This window comes from Pseudophryne corroboree, unplaced genomic scaffold (assembly GCF_028390025.1).
Source record: "Pseudophryne corroboree isolate aPseCor3 unplaced genomic scaffold, aPseCor3.hap2 scaffold_90, whole genome shotgun sequence".
In the NCBI taxonomy this organism is placed as follows: Eukaryota; Metazoa; Chordata; class Amphibia; order Anura; family Myobatrachidae; genus Pseudophryne; species Pseudophryne corroboree.
This window is the reverse complement of record NW_026970479.1, coordinates 1,189,663-1,206,266: the sequence shown is the minus strand read 5'-3', so window position 1 is coordinate 1,206,266 and position 16,604 is coordinate 1,189,663. Positions and strand designations below refer to the sequence as shown.

Below are 16,604 nucleotides of genomic sequence, written 5' to 3'. Positions count from 1 at the left end.
AGAGGAAGATCTGAGACAAATAAATCTGACTTTTACCAGAGCTGTCCAGAGGAAAGCACAAACACAGTCCCCCACTACCACAAATAATGCAGTTGAGTTTCCCACATTTGGGGAAATCACAGGGGTCAGCATACCCAGAATGCAATGAATGAACCTCACCCTGGGAGAACAATCTTCATGACCATGGTATCGCCTATGCAAAATAAGTATGATTTGGGATAGGGCTGGGGAGGGCCGCTGCTCAGGCACATCTCTGTCAAGTAAAGGAGATTCAACTGAGGCAGCACAAGGGAACTCTCATCTGGGGACAACAACTGCAGGGAGAACACATATTTTCAGATAAACATGGGAGGGCAGAAGGCAGCCTAATACTGAAGCACCCCCAAACAACAAACCAAATGCAACAACTAGTACAAGCATTCCTGGGGGAAGGCCTGCAGCAGATGGATTTGCATATGGTGATGTCATCCAAGCAGTGGGTCAAAGTTGGCTTCAACCCTCGTCTGCATATGAAAAGAGAAAAGGGGCGTGCAGGGCATGGCGGCCTTTTGCGGCGCTTGGATGACCCCTAGTTCGCATTAAACACCTCCACCCTCCTTCGGTGTGGGGCTCATGTTGGCTATGCCCCAGCCCCTGAAGCATTCAAGCTGATTTCTTGCAGCAGCTGGGCACTGTAACAGCTCCAGAGCTGCTCTGAACGGCAAGTAAAAGGGTGTGGGCCCTGCAGCACTACCTGTAGTTTGCATTGTGCATTGGAAGGCACAAAGTAAGCAGACGGGAGAAGTCAGGATAGTGCGCAAGGGCATAGAAGGGAGCGGCTCAAGAAAAGAGAAGTTGAAACAGACAGCAAACTAGGCTGGAGAGAGACCTGAGACAAAGAGATCTGAATTATACGAGAGCCGACCAGGGGAAACACAAATTATGCAGTCAAGTTTCCCACATTTGGGGAAATCGCAGGAGCAGCACACCCAGAGTGCAATGGGTGAGCCTTGCCCTGGGAGAGGCACCTACATGATCATAGTATCTCACCTGCCAGGTAAGTAGAAGTTGGGCTAGAGCTGGGGAGGGTCGCTGCTCGGGTACCCCCCTGTCAAGTGAAGGAGATTCAACTGAGGCAGCACAAGGGAACTCTCGAAAGAAGAACAAGGCTAGAGTAAGATCTGAGACAAATAAATCTGACTTTTACCAGAGCTGACCAGAGGAAAGCACAAACACAGTCCCCCACTACCACAAATAATGCAGTCGAGTTTCCCACATTTGGGGAAATCACAGGGGTCAGCATACCCAGAATGCAATGAATGAACCTCACCCTGGGAGAACAATCTTCATGACCATGGTATATCCTATGCAAAATAAGTATGATTTGGGATAGGGCTGGGGAGGGCCGCTGCTCAGACACATCTCTGTCAAGTAAAGGAGATTCAACTGAGGCAGCACAAGGGAACTCTCATCTGGGGACAACAACTGCAGGGAGAACACATATTTTCAGATGAACATGGGAGGGCAGAAGGCTGCCTAATAATGAAGCACCCCCAAACAACAAACCAAATGCAACAACTAGTGCAAGCATTCCTGGGGGAAGGCCTGCAGCAGATGGATTTGCATACGGTGATGTCATCCAAGCAGTGGGTCAAAGTTGGCTTCAACCCTCGTCTGCATATGAAAAGAGAAAAGGGGCGTGCAGGGCATAGCGGCCTTTTGCGGCGCTTGGATGACCCCTAGTTCGCATTAAACACCTCCACCCTCCTTCGGTGTGGGGCTCATGTTGGCTATGCCCCAGCCCCTGAAGCATTCAAGCTGATTTCTTGCAGCAGCTGGGCACTGTAACAGCTCCAGAGCTGCTCTGTACGGCAAGTAAAAGGGTGTGGGCCCTGCAGCACTACCAGTAGTTTGCATTGTGCATTGGAAGGCACAAAGTAAGCAGACAAGAGGAGAAGTCAGGATAGTGCATAAGGGTATAAAAGGGAGGGGCTCATGAAAAAAGAAGTGGAAACAGACAGCAAACTAGGCTGGAGAGAGACCTGAGACAAAGAGATCTGAATTATACGAGAGCCGACCAGGGGAAACACAAATTATGCAGTCAAGCTTCCCACATTTGGGGAAATCGCAGGGGCACCACACCCAGAGTGCAATGGGTGAGCCTTGCCCTGGGAGAAGCACCTTCATGATCATAGTATCTCACCTGGCAGGTAAGTAGGAGTTGGGCTAGAGCTGGGGAGGGTCGCTACTCGGGCACCCCCCTGTCAAGTGAAAGAGATCCAACTGAGGCAGCACAAGGGAACTCTCGAAAGAAGAACAAGGCTAGAGGAAGATCTGAGACAAATAAATCTGACTTTTACCAGAGCTGACCAGAGGAAAGCACAAACACAGTCCCCCACTACCACAAATAATGCAGTCGAGTTTCCCACATTTGGGGAAATCACAGGGGTCAGCATACCCAGAATGCAATGAATGAACCTCACCCTGGGAGAACAATCTTCATGACCATGGTATCGCCTATGCAAAATAAGTATGATTTGGGATAGGGCTGGGGAGGGCCGCTGCTCAGGCACATCTCTGTCAAGTAAAGGAGATTCAGCTGAGGCAGCACAAGGGAACTCTCATCTGGGGACAACAACTGCAGGGAGAACACATATTTTCATATAAAAATCTTGGTCATGCTCTGGTTTCTCTTCAGAACGAACAAATCTTTCGCCTCTTACTAAAGATTTCCGTGGAGAGGAGCAAAACCGAGTTTTATCTCAATTTTTGCATGCCCCATCTTTTTGGGGTTTCTTTTACCGGTTTAAAGATAGAATGAGTGTGCTTTAATGTAAGCTCATTTGCATAGAAATGACAGTAAATGTTTATTTATGTTCAAACAGAACTTTCTTGACCATGCTACTTGCTTTAAAGATCTGGGAGCACATGGAATACAGTACAAACCATGCTTATAGCAAGGAGAAGCCAGGTGAGAAATCTGCTTTCTTTCAAATTGGGCGCTCACTTTGATCTGAATGAGGACTGCTGGCACAGCACTCAGGCGACAGGTGGAATCTTGGTCATGCTCTGGTTTCTCTTCAGAACGAACAAATCTTTCGCCTTTTATTAAAGATTATCCGTGGAGAGGAGCAAAACTGAATTTTATCTCAATTTTTGCATGCCCCATATTATTGGGGTTTCTTTTATCAGTTTAAAGACAGAACGAGTGTGCTTTCTTGTTAGCTTTAATGTAAGTTTATTTGCATAACAATGACAATAAATGTCTGTTTCTTTTCAAGCAGAACTTTCTTGACCATACTAATTGCTTGAAAGATCTGGGAGCACATGGAAAAGAGTACAAACCATGTTTATAGCAAGGGGAAGCCTGGTGAGAAATCTGCTTTCTTTCTTTCAAATTGGGTGCTCACTTTGAGCTGAATGAGGACTGCTGGCATGGCACTCAGGCGACAGGTGGAATCTTGGTCATGCTCTGGTTTCTCTTCAGAACGAACAAATCTTTCGCCTTTTACTAAAGATTTCCGTGGAGAGGAGCAAAACTGAGTTTTATCTCAATTTTTGCATGCCCCATATCATACCTCCCAACTGTCCCGATTTTCGCGGGACAGTCCCGTTTTTTGGGGACTGTCCCGCTGTCCCACCTGCGGGCCGCAGTGTCCCGCGGTGGGGAGGACAATTGGGAGGCTCTGTCTGTCGCTGCCCTGCTTAGCAGAGCAGCGGTGAATAGACGCTGTGCGCATGCGCACAGCGTCTATTCACTGAAGTCAGAGGGAGAGGTGGCATGCCAGCGGCTCACAGAGCGCTGGGCATGCCCGCTCAGTGCCGAAAACGGGGGCGTGACTCGCGATCGCGGGTCCTCCCGCGGAGCCACGCCCCCTTTTACTTAGGCCACACCCTTTTTGGGAGCGCGCGCGACTTCGTTGCGCGTGTGTCCCTCTTTGCGAGCCGACAAAGTTGGGAGGTATGCCCATATTATTGGGGTTTCTTTTATCAGTTTAAAGACAGAACGAGTTTGCTTTCTTGTTAGCTTTAATGTAAGTTTATTTGCATAACAATGACAGTAAATGTTTGTTTCTTTTCAAACAGAACTTTCTTGACCATGCTACTTGCTTGAAAGATCTGGGAGCACATGGAAAACAGTACAAACCATGCAGTATCACAAGAGCCTTTATTTGATCTTTCATGAAGATAGAGCAGAATTGAGGACACGTCAACAATTTCTGCCGAAGGTGGTTCATCTTTCCACATGGTGCCTTTGGCCACTGACACCTTCGTTGAGTCAAAGTCTCTGGCTGTGGTCAGAACTTTGAAAATTTATGTCACCAGAACGGTTCAGATTAGGAAAACAGAGGCTCTGTTTGTCCTGTATGCTCCCAACAGGATTGGGTGTCCTGCTTCCATGTAGACCATTATGCGCTGGATCTGTGGTAAGATTCAGCATGCTCATTCCATGGCAGGATTGCCGTTACTGAATTAGGTGAAGACCCATTCTACTAGAAAGGTGGGTTCATCCTGGGCAGCTGGTCGGGGAGTCTCGGCATTGCAACTTTGCCGAGCAGCTATTTAGTAAACACTTTTGCTAAGTTTTACAAGTTTGATACCTTGGCCGATGATAACTTCAAGTTGGGTCATTCGGTGCTGCAGAGTCGTACGCACTCTTCCACCCGTTCAAGAGCTTTGGTATAACCCCATGGTTCTTAATGTGACCCCAGCATCCTCTAGGTCGTATGAGAAAATAGGATTTTAATACCTACCGGTAAATCCTTTTCTCTTAGTCTGTAGAGGATGCTGGGCACCCGTCCCAGTCCATACTGTGTCTGCAGTTATTACTTGTGGTTATACACATGTTGTGTTATGGTTCTGGTCAGCTTTTTGCTGCAATTGTTCATGCCGTTGGCTTGTGTTCTGTTGAATGCCACGTTCTGCGGCATGCTTAAGGTGTGAGCTGGTAAGATGCTCACCTTAGTTTAACAATAAATCCTTTCCTCGAAATGTCCGTCTCCATGGGCACAGTTCCTATAACTGGAGTCTGGAGGAGGGGCATAGAGGGAGGAGCCAGTTCACACCCTTTGATAGTCTTAAAGTGCCCATGTCTCTTGCGGATCCCGTCTATACCCCATGGTTCTTAATGTGACCCCAGCATCCTCTACGGACTAAGAGAAAAGGATGCCCTTGCGCACTATCCTGACTTCTCCTCCCGTCTGCTTACTTTGTGCCTTCCAACGCACAATGCAAACTACAGGTGGTGCTGCAGGGCCCACACCCTTTTACTTGCCTTACAGAACAGCTCTGGAGCTGTTACAGTGCCCAGCTGCTGCAAGAAATCAGCTTGAATGCTTCAGGGGATGGGGCATGGCCAACATGAGCCCCACACCAAAGGAGGGTGGGGGTGTTTAATGAGAACTAGGGGTCATCCAAGCACTGCAAAAGGCCGCCATGCCCTGCACGCCCCTTTTCTCTTTTCATATGCAGATGAGGGTTCCAGCCAACTTTGGCCCACTGCTTGAATAACATCACTGTGTGCAAATCCGTCTGCTGCAGACCTTCCCCCAGGAAGGCTTGTACTAGATGTTGCATATGGTTTGATATTTGATGGTGCTTCAGTATTAGGCAGCCTTCCGCCCTCCCATGTTCATCTGAAAAGATGTGGTCTCCCTGCAGTTGTTGTCCCCAGACGAGAGTTCCCTTGTGCTTCCTCAGTTGAATCTCCTTAACTTGACGGGGGAGGGGCTGCCCGAGCAGCCACCCTCCCCAGCCCTATCCCAACTCATACTTATTTTGCATATGAGATCTCTTGATCATGAAGATTGTAATCACAGGGTGAGGTTCATCCATTATATTTTAAAATAGGAAGGTACAAATTACATATTTGAATTGCATTTATGTGCTGGATTCAAATGTCCCCCCCCCCCTTCCTTTCTCAATTGTGCCCGTCAGCAGCTATTCTAAGGTTGCTGCCAATGGGTGTGACACATTAATTTCTTCTGTGGGGTACACTGGACTCCACAAGGATTCACATTGGGGTGTAGAGTAGGATCTTGATCTGAGGCACCAACCGGCTCAAAGCTTTTGACTGTTCCCAAGATGCTCAGTGCATTCTCCTCTATAACCCCGCTTCCATGAACAGGGAGCTCAGTTTGTAGTTGGTGCCTTCAGTAGCAGGCCACTTAACAGGGGCCTGCCTCAGGCAGCCTATTCTTAGCTATAAATTTTGACAAGAAAAGAAGAACTTGTTTTATGAGAATCTACAAGGGCTGCAGCAGGCTAGGTCTAATAGACATCTTTACTGCAGCTTCATCACTCCCAGCGGCGCTGTATACTCCCGTGCCCTGGTTGCTGGGTCACTGCAGCGGAGGGTCCGGTTTCATCCTAAGGTCAGTCACACACACACCACCCTTCCGGATCACGAGGCCGCTGATGAAGGGGAGCGTGGCCGTAGGGGGTGGACCGTGTGCGCACTGGCGTGGACACTGATTACTGGGCAGCCGCTCCACTAGCCACCAGGTACAGTTAAGGAGCACAGGTCTGGGGGTTTTTCTCCTATATTAACCCAATTTTGTACTGCCCGCAGCGCATTGTGATAGGTAATAGGGCCTGATTCAGGTTGGATTGCAATCACAATAAGCGATCCAACTGCAAAAATTGCTAAGAGCATACGCATGTGCCTGCATTTTCTGCGGCACCCCGCAGAGAATGCGATCGCCTCTGCCTGTCAATCGGGGCGGGGGGGGGATAGGTGGGTCAGCAACACTCCATTTCCAAGTCAGGGATGGAGCGGTGCGGGGGCAAGGCTTCAAAATGGGGTCTGCAACGGAGGAGACACAGGGGGCGTGGTCACAGCGGCTGTATGACATCACATTCAGCCGCTGTGATCACAAAAATGGTGGCGGCTTCCTGCGCGCACATACAGTCTGCACCAGCAAGAGGCTACACCATTTTTTATGATCACGCTGAACTGCAGTGCGACTGCAATTACAGCATGGTCAAGAAGGGAGGCGTCATGCTGGGTGGCCATGCCCTTTCACTGTGCAGGAGCCAGCACTGCTCACACACTAGTCCCCGGGTGCAGCCCCCAACCCCCGGGACACCCGGAGCAACAAAATGTAGATTCAGGCCACCAGGCCACGCCCCTACCTATGAAACCATGCCTCCTTTTTACCATTGCACTGCTTATCTGCGCGCACTGCATTACAATCTCCCTCGCCACCTCTCTGGGTGTCACCAGTGATAGTGACACCTCTGCCATGCTTGTAGCAGCTGGTCCTAAGATCTACGCCTCAAGCCCTGAGTGTTTGCCCTTGTGACTTGTTGATCATCATAGCGAAGCAGATGCTTACAGAAAACTGCAGGGGCTTAGATTGAAAATAAAAAAATTGATGGGTATAAGGTAGAGAGGAGCGGGTTCGGTTCTCCGAGAACCGAATTCCCCACGAACTCCACGTTGTTTACACTGGTCCGAGGCAGGCTCGGTTGTTCCCGCCTGACTCGGAAAACCTGAACAAGGGAAAATGTCATCATCCCGCTGTCGGATTCTCGCGAGATTCGGATTCCATATAAAGAGCTGCTTGTTGCCGCCATTTTTACTCGTGCTTTGAAGAGAGAGCGGAATGGACGTGGCTATGTTCTCTCAGTGGAAATCTCAATATCAGTGCTCAGTATCAGTGGTTACTTATTGCTGCTCAGTAATACTAGTAGTGTGTCTCTCCTGTTCAGTGTCAGTTCTCAGTAGTATCCTCATCAGTGCTCAGTATCACTGCTCATTGTCTTGTGCTGCATTGTGGTGCTCAGCATACTACAGTACATTACTAATAGTCCAGTGCTGCATCTTGCTGCTCAGTGTCAGTTCTAGTATCCTCATCAGTGCTCACTATCACTGTTCATTGCATTTTGGTTTTCTGTATACTACAGTAACATAGTAATATAGTAACATATAGTAACATAGTTTTTGAGGTTGAATAGAGGCAAATTGCCCATCGTGTTCAACCTGTTTTAAGTTGTGATGATTCTACATACTTGCTGAATAATGTTTTATGACTAGTTAGCTACTATAACTCATGTTACCCCCGGATTAACCATGTTGATATTTTAAGTATTATAACCTTAGATAGCTTTTTCATTCAGAAATGTATCCATTCCTTTTTTAAATCCAATTACAGAGTCCGCCATTACCACCTTCCCTGGCAGGGAATTCCACATCCTGATTGCCCTAACAGTGAATATCATAGTATCTCACCTGGCAGGTAAGTAGGAGTTGGGCTAGAGCTGTGGAGAATTGCTGCTCGGGCACCCCCTGTCAAGTGAAGGAGATCCAACTGAGGCAGCACAAGGGAACTCTCGAAAGAAGAACAAGGCTAGAGGAAGATCTGAGACAAAGAAATCTGACTTTTACCAGAGCTGACCAGAGGAAAGCACAAACACAGTCCCCCACTACCACAAATAATGCAGTCGAGTTTCCCACATTTGGGGAAATCACAGGGGTCAGCATACCCAGAATGCAATGAATGAACCTCACCCTGGGAGAACAATCTTCATGACCATGGTATCTCCTATGCAAAATAAGTATGATTTGGGATAGGGCTGGGGAGGGCCGCTGCTCAGGCACATCTCTGTCAAGTAAAGGAGATTCAACTGAGGCAGCACAAGGGAACTCTCATCTGGGGACAACAACTGCAGGGAGAACACATATTTTCAGATGAAAATCTTGGTCATGCTCTGGTTTCTCTTCAGAACGAACAAATCTTTCGCCTTTTACTAAAGATTTCCGTGGAGAGGAGCAAAACTGAGTTTTACCTCAATTTTTGCATGCCCCATCTTTTTGGATTTTCTTTTATCGGTTTAAAGATAGAATGAGTGTGCTTTAATGAAAGCTCATTTGCATAGAAATTACAGTAAATGTTTGTTTCTTTTCAAACAGAACTTTCTTGACCATGCTACTTGCTTGAAAGATCTGGGAGCACATGGAATACAGTACAAACCATGCTTATAGCAAGGAGAAGCCAGGTGAGAAATCTGCTTTCTTTCAAATTGGGCGCTCACTTTGATCTGAATGAGGACTGCTGGCATGGCACTCAGGCGACAGGTGGAATCTTGGTCATGCTCTGGTTTCTCTTCAGAATGAACAAATCTTTCGCCTTTTATTAAAGATTTCCGTGGAGAGGAGCAAAACTGAGTTTTATCTCAATTTTTGCATGCCCCATATTATTGGGGTTTCTTTTATCAGTTTAAAGACAGAACGAGTGTGCTTTCTTGTTGGCTTTAATGTAAGTTTATTTGTATAACAATGATAGTAAATGTCTGTTTCTTTTCAAACAGAACTTTCTTGACCATGCTACTTGCTTGAAAGATCTGGGAGCACATGGAAAAGAGTACAAACCATGCTTATAGCAAGGGGAAGCCTGGTGAGAAATCTGCTTTCTTTCTTTCAAATTGGGTGCTCACTTTGAGCTGAATGAGGACTGCTGGCATGGCACTCAGGCGACAGGTGGAATCTTGGTCATGCTCTGGTTTCTCTTCAGAACGAACAAATCTTTCGCCTTTTACTAAAGATTTCCGTGGAGAGGAGCAAAACTGAGTTTTATCTCAAATTTTGCATGCCCCATCTTATTGGGGTTTTATTTTATCTGTTTAAAGATAGAACGAGTGTGCTTTAATGTAAGCTCATTTGCATAGAAATGACAGTAAATGTTTGTTTCTTTTCAAACAGAACTTTCTTGACTATACTAATTGCTTGAAAGATCTGGGAACACATGGAAAAGAGTACAAACCATGTTTATAGCTAGGGGAAGCCTGGTGAGAAATCTGCTTTCTTTCTTTCAAATTGGGTGCTCACTTTGAGCTCAATGAGAACTGCTGGCATGGCACTCAGGCGACAGGTGGAATCTTGGTCATGCTCTGGTTTCTCTTCAGAACTAACAAATATTTCGCCTTTTATTAAAGATTTCCGTGGAGAGGAGCAAAACTGAGTTTTATCTCAATTTTTGCATGCCCCATATTATTGGGGTTTCTTTTATCAGTTTAAAGACAGAACGAGTGTGCTTTCTTGTTAGCTTTAATGTAAGTTGCCATAGATGCAGTGAAACACATGTGTAGGGCACGGCGTGTCCGCGTGTATTTGACTCATGTGAAATGTTATAAAACAAAAATATATGATTATGATGTTAGCTGTTAGTCTCCACTAATAGGGAATAGAAGCTGAGCTATAAGAAAGGAATACACTAGATATGATGTCACTTAGCAATTACAATGTCTAAAGTGCATACAGATAGCTACTAATAACTCTTGATAAGAAAGTATATCAGTGTGGGTATATTTATATGATGGGATATTGGGACTAGTGAATATATATCACTCCTGCTGTCCAGATTGGCAATAACCAGACAATTATGATAAGAGTAGAGATGTCACATGGGCTGCTATAGATATTAATTTAATGCTGTATGTGTCATTTGTTACAAATGGATACATTTTCTATGAGTCAGCCTAGCAGCTGCATGTTCTAACAGAACACTATCCTCACACAGAATCTGCTAACCTTGAGATAACTAAATGACAGTGTGTAACAGTCTCTTTACTATAAGACTGTTACAAAGTAATATATATATTTGAAGTCAGTCTAGCAGCTGTGTGTTCCAGCAGTTTATAAGACAAAGAAAATCTCCTATTGTGGAATCTAGACACATGGGACTGCTGGCCTGTGTCATACTATTTCTATGTAATACCAGTAACATGTATATAACTGTTACATAATTGTTACAAATGGATAAATCTTTGAGTCAGCCTAGCAGCTGCATGTCCTAACAGGACACCATAAATCCTTTACAGTGTAACAAATTGATTGGTAACACTTAAAGGCTGGAGAGCAGTTATATGCCTTACTAGCATACTCAATATACCACATTATTACACCAGTTACCACGATTATTGACAGCGCATTTGATATATTATATTACCCTCACACTGAGTCTGTTTACCTTTAGATAACTAAGTGACCGAATATGTAACAGTTTCTCTATCATAAGACTGTTACAAAGTGAGATAGATATATTTGGAAGTCAGTCAAACAGCTGTGTGTTTCAGCGGTTTATAAGAAAATTCCTCATTGTGGAATCTGGACCACTAAGGGTTATTATATATATAGCACATGGAATTGCCACATCTCCCTATATGATAATTTCATTACACTGTAACATAATAAGAATTAACTCTTTAACAGTGTAAATAGAGAGTAATGAATCTCTGACACATGGAATATATTATTTCTTAGATGAATTGGATAAACCATTATGACAGACACTTTGCTTCTTAATAAGAATTGAGGTGGCTATACCTCTAAGGAAAGCATTATTGCCTACGCCTAGATCAGATTAAATAAGATCTGGCTGAATATATGAAGGAAGGTTGCTATTTATATGAGAATTGGAATTGCTATATTCCTTAAGGCAACCCCACCGATTGATATATGTTGTCAATTAAGTATATCTGAACGGCTATATCTGGACCAGATTTAATAAGATCTGGCTGATTATATGAAGGAGGGCTGCTATTTATATTGGAATTGCCATATTCCTTAAGGCAACCGCACCTGTTGGTATATCTCGCCAATTAACTATATCTAAACAGCTAAATTAAAGCTATTCATCATTTTTTTAGTTTGGATATTAATAAATATGATCTTTCCATGATCCATAGAGATTTCCCTATCAAGTGATTCCTTATCCGATATAGAAAGCTATCCCCCTGTGGTATTGAATTTAGGAATATAGTCTTAGGGGACACAGAGAAATAAGTGATCCCCATCTACCTAAGCACCCCACAAATTGGAGGTTAGCTTACCGGTTATACTCAATCACCCCCACAAATTCGCCAATGGGGATGGCTTCCCGGGAGGTAACCCCTATTGAGTGAAGGGAGTATATAGGATACGACCCAGTGGTACCTGACGACATAGATACTAACAGCTATTTAATAACATTACGCTAGAAAGTGATTATTAGCAACATATATATCTATATAAACAACCCCGCCAGGGTTGTGCCTTCAAAAATAATCACACACGGACACGCTTTTTAAACCTTTTTTTCACATCTCTTTATTCTTCTTATGCACATGTATGTTAGTTCTGTGATTTTAACATTTATGTTTCACTGCAGTTTGGGATAATAATATTAATATTTATCCAATTTTAATACATACTTAATAAAGGTTATATTTTATGATTCATTCATTCTGTCCAGTGCGTCAACAGTGCAGATTTCTTCTTGTTTTTTCTCCCAAATTCTATAACAATGACAGTAAATGTTGTTTCTTTTCAAACAGAACTTTCTTGACCATGCTACTTGCTTGAAAGATCTGGGAGCACATGGAAAACAGTACAAACCATGCAGTATCACAAGAGCCTTTATTTGATCTTTCATGAAGATAGAGCAGAATTGAGGACACGTCAACAATTTCTGCCGAAGGTGGTTCATCTTTCCACATGGTGCCTTTGGCCACTGACACCTTCGTTGAGTCAAAGTCTCTGGCTGTGGTCAGAACTTTGAAAATTTATGTCACCAGAACGGTTCAGATTAGGAAAACAGAGGCTCTGTTTGTCCTGTATGCTCCCAACAGGATTGGGTGTCCTGCTTCCATGTAGACCATTATGCGCTGGATCTGTGGTAAGATTCAGCATGCTCATTCCATGGCAGGATTGCCATTACTGAATTAGGTGAAGACCCATTCTACTAGAAAGGTGGGTTCATCCTGGGCAGCTGGTCGGGGAGTCTCGGCATTGCAACTTTGCCGAGCAGCTATTTAGTAAACACTTTTGCTAAGTTTTACAAGTTTGATACCTTGGCTGATGATAACCTCAAGTTGGGTCATTCGGTGCTGCAGAGTCGTACGCACTCTCCCACCCGTTCAAGAGCTTTGGTATAACCCCATGGTTCTTAATGTGACCCCAGCATCCTCTAGGTCGTATGAGAAAATAGGATTTTAATACCTACTGGTAAATCCTTTTCTCTTAGTCCGTAGAGGATGCTGGGCACCCGTCCCAGTCCATACTGTGTCTGCAGTTATTACTTGTGGTTATACACATGTTATGTTATGGTTCTGGTCAGCTTTTTGCTGCAATTGTTCATGCCGTTGGCTTGTGTTCTGTTGAATGCCACGTTCTGCGGCATGCTTAAGGTGTGAGCTGGTAAGATGCTCACCTTAGTTTAACAATAAATCCTTTCCTCGAAATGTCCGTCTCCCTGGGCACAGTTCCTATAACTGGAGTCTGGAGGAGGGGCATAGAGGGAGGAGCCAGTTCACACCCTTTGAAAGTCTTAAAGTGCCCATGTCTCTTGCGGATCCCGTCTATACCCCATGGTTCTTAATGTGACCCCAGCATCCTCTACGGACTAAGAGAAAAGGATGCCCTTGCGCACTATCCTGACTTCTCCTCCCGTCTGCTTACTTTGTGCCTTCCAACGCACAATGCGAACTACAGGTGGTGCTGCAGGGCCCACACCCTTTTACTTGCCTTACAGAACAGCTCTGGAGCTGTTACAGTGCCCAGCTGCTGCAAGAAATCAGCTTGAATGCTTCAGGGGATGGGGCATGGCCAACATGAGCCCCACACCAAAGGAGGGTGGGGGTGTTTAATGCGAACTAGGGGTCATCCAAGCACCGCAAAAGGCCGCCATGCCCTGCATGCCCCTTTTCTCTTTTCATATGCAGATGAGGGTTCCAGCCAACTTTGGCCCACATCTTGGATGACATCACCGTATGCAAATCCGTCTTCTGCAGACCTTCCCCCAGGAATGCTTGTACTAGTTGTTGCATATGGTTTGATATTTGATGGTGCTTCAATATTAGGCAGCCTTCCACCCTCCCATGTTCATCTGAACAGATGTGGTCTCCCTGCAGTTGGTGTCCCCAGACGAGAGTTCCCTTGTGCGTCCTCAGTTGAATCTCCTTAACTTGACGGGGGAGGGGCTGCCCGAGCAGCCACCCTCCCCAGCCCTATCCCAACTCATACTTATTTTGCATATGAGATCTCTTGATCATGAAGATTGTTCTCACAGGGTGAGGTTCATCCATTATATTTTAAAATAGGAAGGTACAAATTACATATTTGAATTGCATCTATGTGCTGGATTCAAATGTCCCCCCCCCCCCTTCCTTTCTCAATTGTGCCCGTCAGCAGCTATTCTAAGGTTGCTGCCAATGGGTGTGACACATTAATTTCTTCTGTGGGGTACACTGGACTCCACAAGGATTCACATTGGGGTGTAGAGTAGGATCTTGATCTGAGGCACCAACCGGCTCAAAGCTTTTGACTGTTCCCAAGATGCTCAGCGCATCCTCCTCTATAACCCCGCTTCCATGAACAGGGAGCTCAGTTTGTAGTTGGTGCCTTCAGTAGCAGGCCACTTAACAGGGGCCTGCCTCAGGCAGCCTATTCTTAGCTATTAATTTTGACAAGAAAAGAAGAACTTGTTTTATGAGAATCTACAAGGGCTGCAGCAGGCTAGGTCTAATAGACATCTTTACTGCAGCTTCATCACTCCCAGCGGCGCTGTATACTCCCGTGCCCTGGTTGCTGGGTCACTGCAGCGGAGGCTCCAGTTTCTTCCTAAGGTCAGTCACACACACACCGCCCTTCCGGATCACGAGGCCGCTGATGAAGGGGAGCGTGGCCGTAGGGGGTGGACCGTGTGCGCACTGGCGTGGACACTGATTACTGGGCAGCCGCTCCACTAGCCACCAGGTACAGTTAAGGAGCACAGGTCTGGGAGTTTTACTCCTATATTAACCCAATTTTGTACTGCCCGCAGCGCATTGTGATAGGTAATAGGGCCTGATTCAGGTTGGAATGCAATCACAATAAGCGATCCAACTGCAAAATTTGCTAACAGCATACGCATGTGCCTGCATTTTCTGCGGCACCCCGCAGAGAATGCGATCGCCTCTGCCTGTCAATCGGGGCGGGGGGGGGGGGGGAGAGGGGGGTCAGCAACACTCCATTTCCAAGTCAGGGATGGAGCGGTGCGGGGGCAAGGCTTCAAAATGGGGTCTGCAACGGAGGAGACACAGGGGGCGTGGTCACAGCGGCTGTATGACATCACATTCAGCCGCTGTGATCACAAAAATGGTGGCGGCTTCCTGCGCGCACATACAGTCTGCACCAGCAGGAGGCTACACCATTTTTTATGATCACGCTGAACTGCAGTGCGACTGCAATTACAGCATGGTCAAGAATGGAGGCGTCATGCTGGGTGGCCATGCCCTGTCACTGTGCAGGAGCCAGCACCGCACACACACTAGTCCCCGGGTGCAGCCCCCAACCCCCGGGACACCCGGAGCAACAAAATGTAGATTCAGGCCACCAGGCCACGCCCCTACCTATGAAACCATGCCTCCTTTTTACCATTGCACTGCTTATCTGCGCGCCCTGCATTACAATCTCCCTCGCCACCTCTCTGGGTGTCACCAGTGATAGTGACACCTCTGCCATGCTTGTAGCAGCTGGTCCTAAGATCTACGCCTCAAGCCCTGAGTGTTTGCCCTTGTGACTTGTTGATCATCATAGCGAAGCAGATGCTTACAGAAAACTGCAGGGGCTTAGATTGAAAATAAAAAAATTGATGGGTATAAGGTAGAGAGGAGCGGGTTCGGTTCTCCGAGAACCGAATTCCCGACGAACTCCACGTGGTTTACACTGGTCCGAGGCAGGCTCGGTTGTTCCCGCCTGACTCGGAAAACCTGAACAAGGGAAAATGTCATCATCCCGCTGTCGGATTCTCGCGAGATTCGGATTCCATATAAAGAGCTGCGCGTTGCCGCCATTTTTACTCGTGCATTGAAGAGAGAGCGGAGAGGACGTGGCTATGTTCTCTCAGTGGAAATCTCAATATCAGTGCTCAGTATCAGTGGTTACTTATTGCTGCTCAGTAATACTAGTAGTGTGTCTCTCCTGCTCAGTGTCAGTTCTCAGTAGTATCCTCATCAGTGCTCAGTATCACTGCTTATTGTCTTGTGCTGCATTGTGGTGCTCAGCATACTACAGTACATTACTAATAGTCCAGTGCTGCATCTTGCTGCTCAGTGTCAGTTCTAGTATCCTCATCAGTGCTCACTATCACTGTTCATTGCATTTTGGTTTTCTGTATACTACAGTAACATAGTAATATAGTAACATATAGTAACATAGTTTTTGAGGTTGAATAGAGGCAAATTGCCCATCGTGTTCAACCTGTTTTAAGTTGTGATGATTCTACATACTTGCTGAATAATGTTTTATGACTAGTTAGCTACTATAACTCATGTTACCCCCGGATTAACCATGTTGATATTTTAAGTATTATAACCTTGGATAGCTTTTTCATTCAGAAATGTATCCATTCCTTTTTTAAATCCAATTACAGAGTCCGCCATTACCACCTTCCCTGGCAGGGAATTCCACATCCTGATTGCCCTAACAGTGAAGATCATAGTATCTCACCTGGCAGGTAAGTAGGAGTTGGGCTAGAGCTGTGGAGGATTGCTGCTCGGGCACCCCCTGTCAAGTGAAGGAGATCCAACTGAGGCAGCACAAGGGAACTCTCGAAAGAAGAACAAGGCTAGAGGAAGATCTGAGACAAAGAAATCTGACTTTTACC

General features: G+C 45.9%; 13 non-coding genes across 13 annotated transcripts; 7 read left to right on the top strand and 6 right to left on the bottom strand.

The window, feature by feature from the left end:
- Positions 1–46: 46 nt before the first annotated feature.
- LOC135044838 (U1 spliceosomal RNA) lies at positions 47–210 on the bottom strand. Its single transcript, XR_010237376.1, has one exon. It is a non-coding gene; the product is annotated as a U1 spliceosomal RNA (small nuclear RNA).
- Positions 211–881: 671 nt separating this feature from the next.
- Positions 882–1,044, bottom strand: LOC135045168 (U1 spliceosomal RNA). The gene has a single exon (XR_010237696.1). It is a non-coding gene; the product is annotated as a U1 spliceosomal RNA (small nuclear RNA).
- A 152-nt stretch (positions 1,045–1,196) lies between these two features.
- LOC135044899 (U1 spliceosomal RNA) lies at positions 1,197–1,360 on the bottom strand. Its single transcript, XR_010237435.1, has one exon. It is a non-coding gene; the product is annotated as a U1 spliceosomal RNA (small nuclear RNA).
- A 674-nt stretch (positions 1,361–2,034) lies between these two features.
- LOC135044503 (U1 spliceosomal RNA) lies at positions 2,035–2,197 on the bottom strand. Its single transcript, XR_010237086.1, has one exon. It is a non-coding gene; the product is annotated as a U1 spliceosomal RNA (small nuclear RNA).
- Positions 2,198–2,349: 152 nt separating this feature from the next.
- LOC135044915 (U1 spliceosomal RNA) lies at positions 2,350–2,513 on the bottom strand. The gene has a single exon (XR_010237451.1). It is a non-coding gene; the product is annotated as a U1 spliceosomal RNA (small nuclear RNA).
- Positions 2,514–2,657: 144 nt separating this feature from the next.
- LOC135044703 (U5 spliceosomal RNA) lies at positions 2,658–2,773 on the top strand. Its single transcript, XR_010237244.1, has one exon. It is a non-coding gene; the product is annotated as a U5 spliceosomal RNA (small nuclear RNA).
- A 270-nt stretch (positions 2,774–3,043) lies between these two features.
- Positions 3,044–3,160, top strand: LOC135044819 (U5 spliceosomal RNA). The gene has a single exon (XR_010237358.1). It is a non-coding gene; the product is annotated as a U5 spliceosomal RNA (small nuclear RNA).
- A 286-nt stretch (positions 3,161–3,446) lies between these two features.
- LOC135044805 (U5 spliceosomal RNA) lies at positions 3,447–3,559 on the top strand. Its single transcript, XR_010237344.1, has one exon. It is a non-coding gene; the product is annotated as a U5 spliceosomal RNA (small nuclear RNA).
- A 4,819-nt stretch (positions 3,560–8,378) lies between these two features.
- On the bottom strand, positions 8,379–8,542 carry LOC135045146 (U1 spliceosomal RNA). The gene has a single exon (XR_010237675.1). It is a non-coding gene; the product is annotated as a U1 spliceosomal RNA (small nuclear RNA).
- Positions 8,543–8,686: 144 nt separating this feature from the next.
- On the top strand, positions 8,687–8,802 carry LOC135044735 (U5 spliceosomal RNA). Its single transcript, XR_010237276.1, has one exon. It is a non-coding gene; the product is annotated as a U5 spliceosomal RNA (small nuclear RNA).
- A 270-nt stretch (positions 8,803–9,072) lies between these two features.
- Positions 9,073–9,188, top strand: LOC135044739 (U5 spliceosomal RNA). Its single transcript, XR_010237280.1, has one exon. It is a non-coding gene; the product is annotated as a U5 spliceosomal RNA (small nuclear RNA).
- A 286-nt stretch (positions 9,189–9,474) lies between these two features.
- On the top strand, positions 9,475–9,590 carry LOC135044662 (U5 spliceosomal RNA). Its single transcript, XR_010237203.1, has one exon. It is a non-coding gene; the product is annotated as a U5 spliceosomal RNA (small nuclear RNA).
- Positions 9,591–9,865: 275 nt separating this feature from the next.
- Positions 9,866–9,981, top strand: LOC135044784 (U5 spliceosomal RNA). Its single transcript, XR_010237323.1, has one exon. It is a non-coding gene; the product is annotated as a U5 spliceosomal RNA (small nuclear RNA).
- The last annotated feature ends 6,623 nt before the right edge of the window (positions 9,982–16,604 follow it).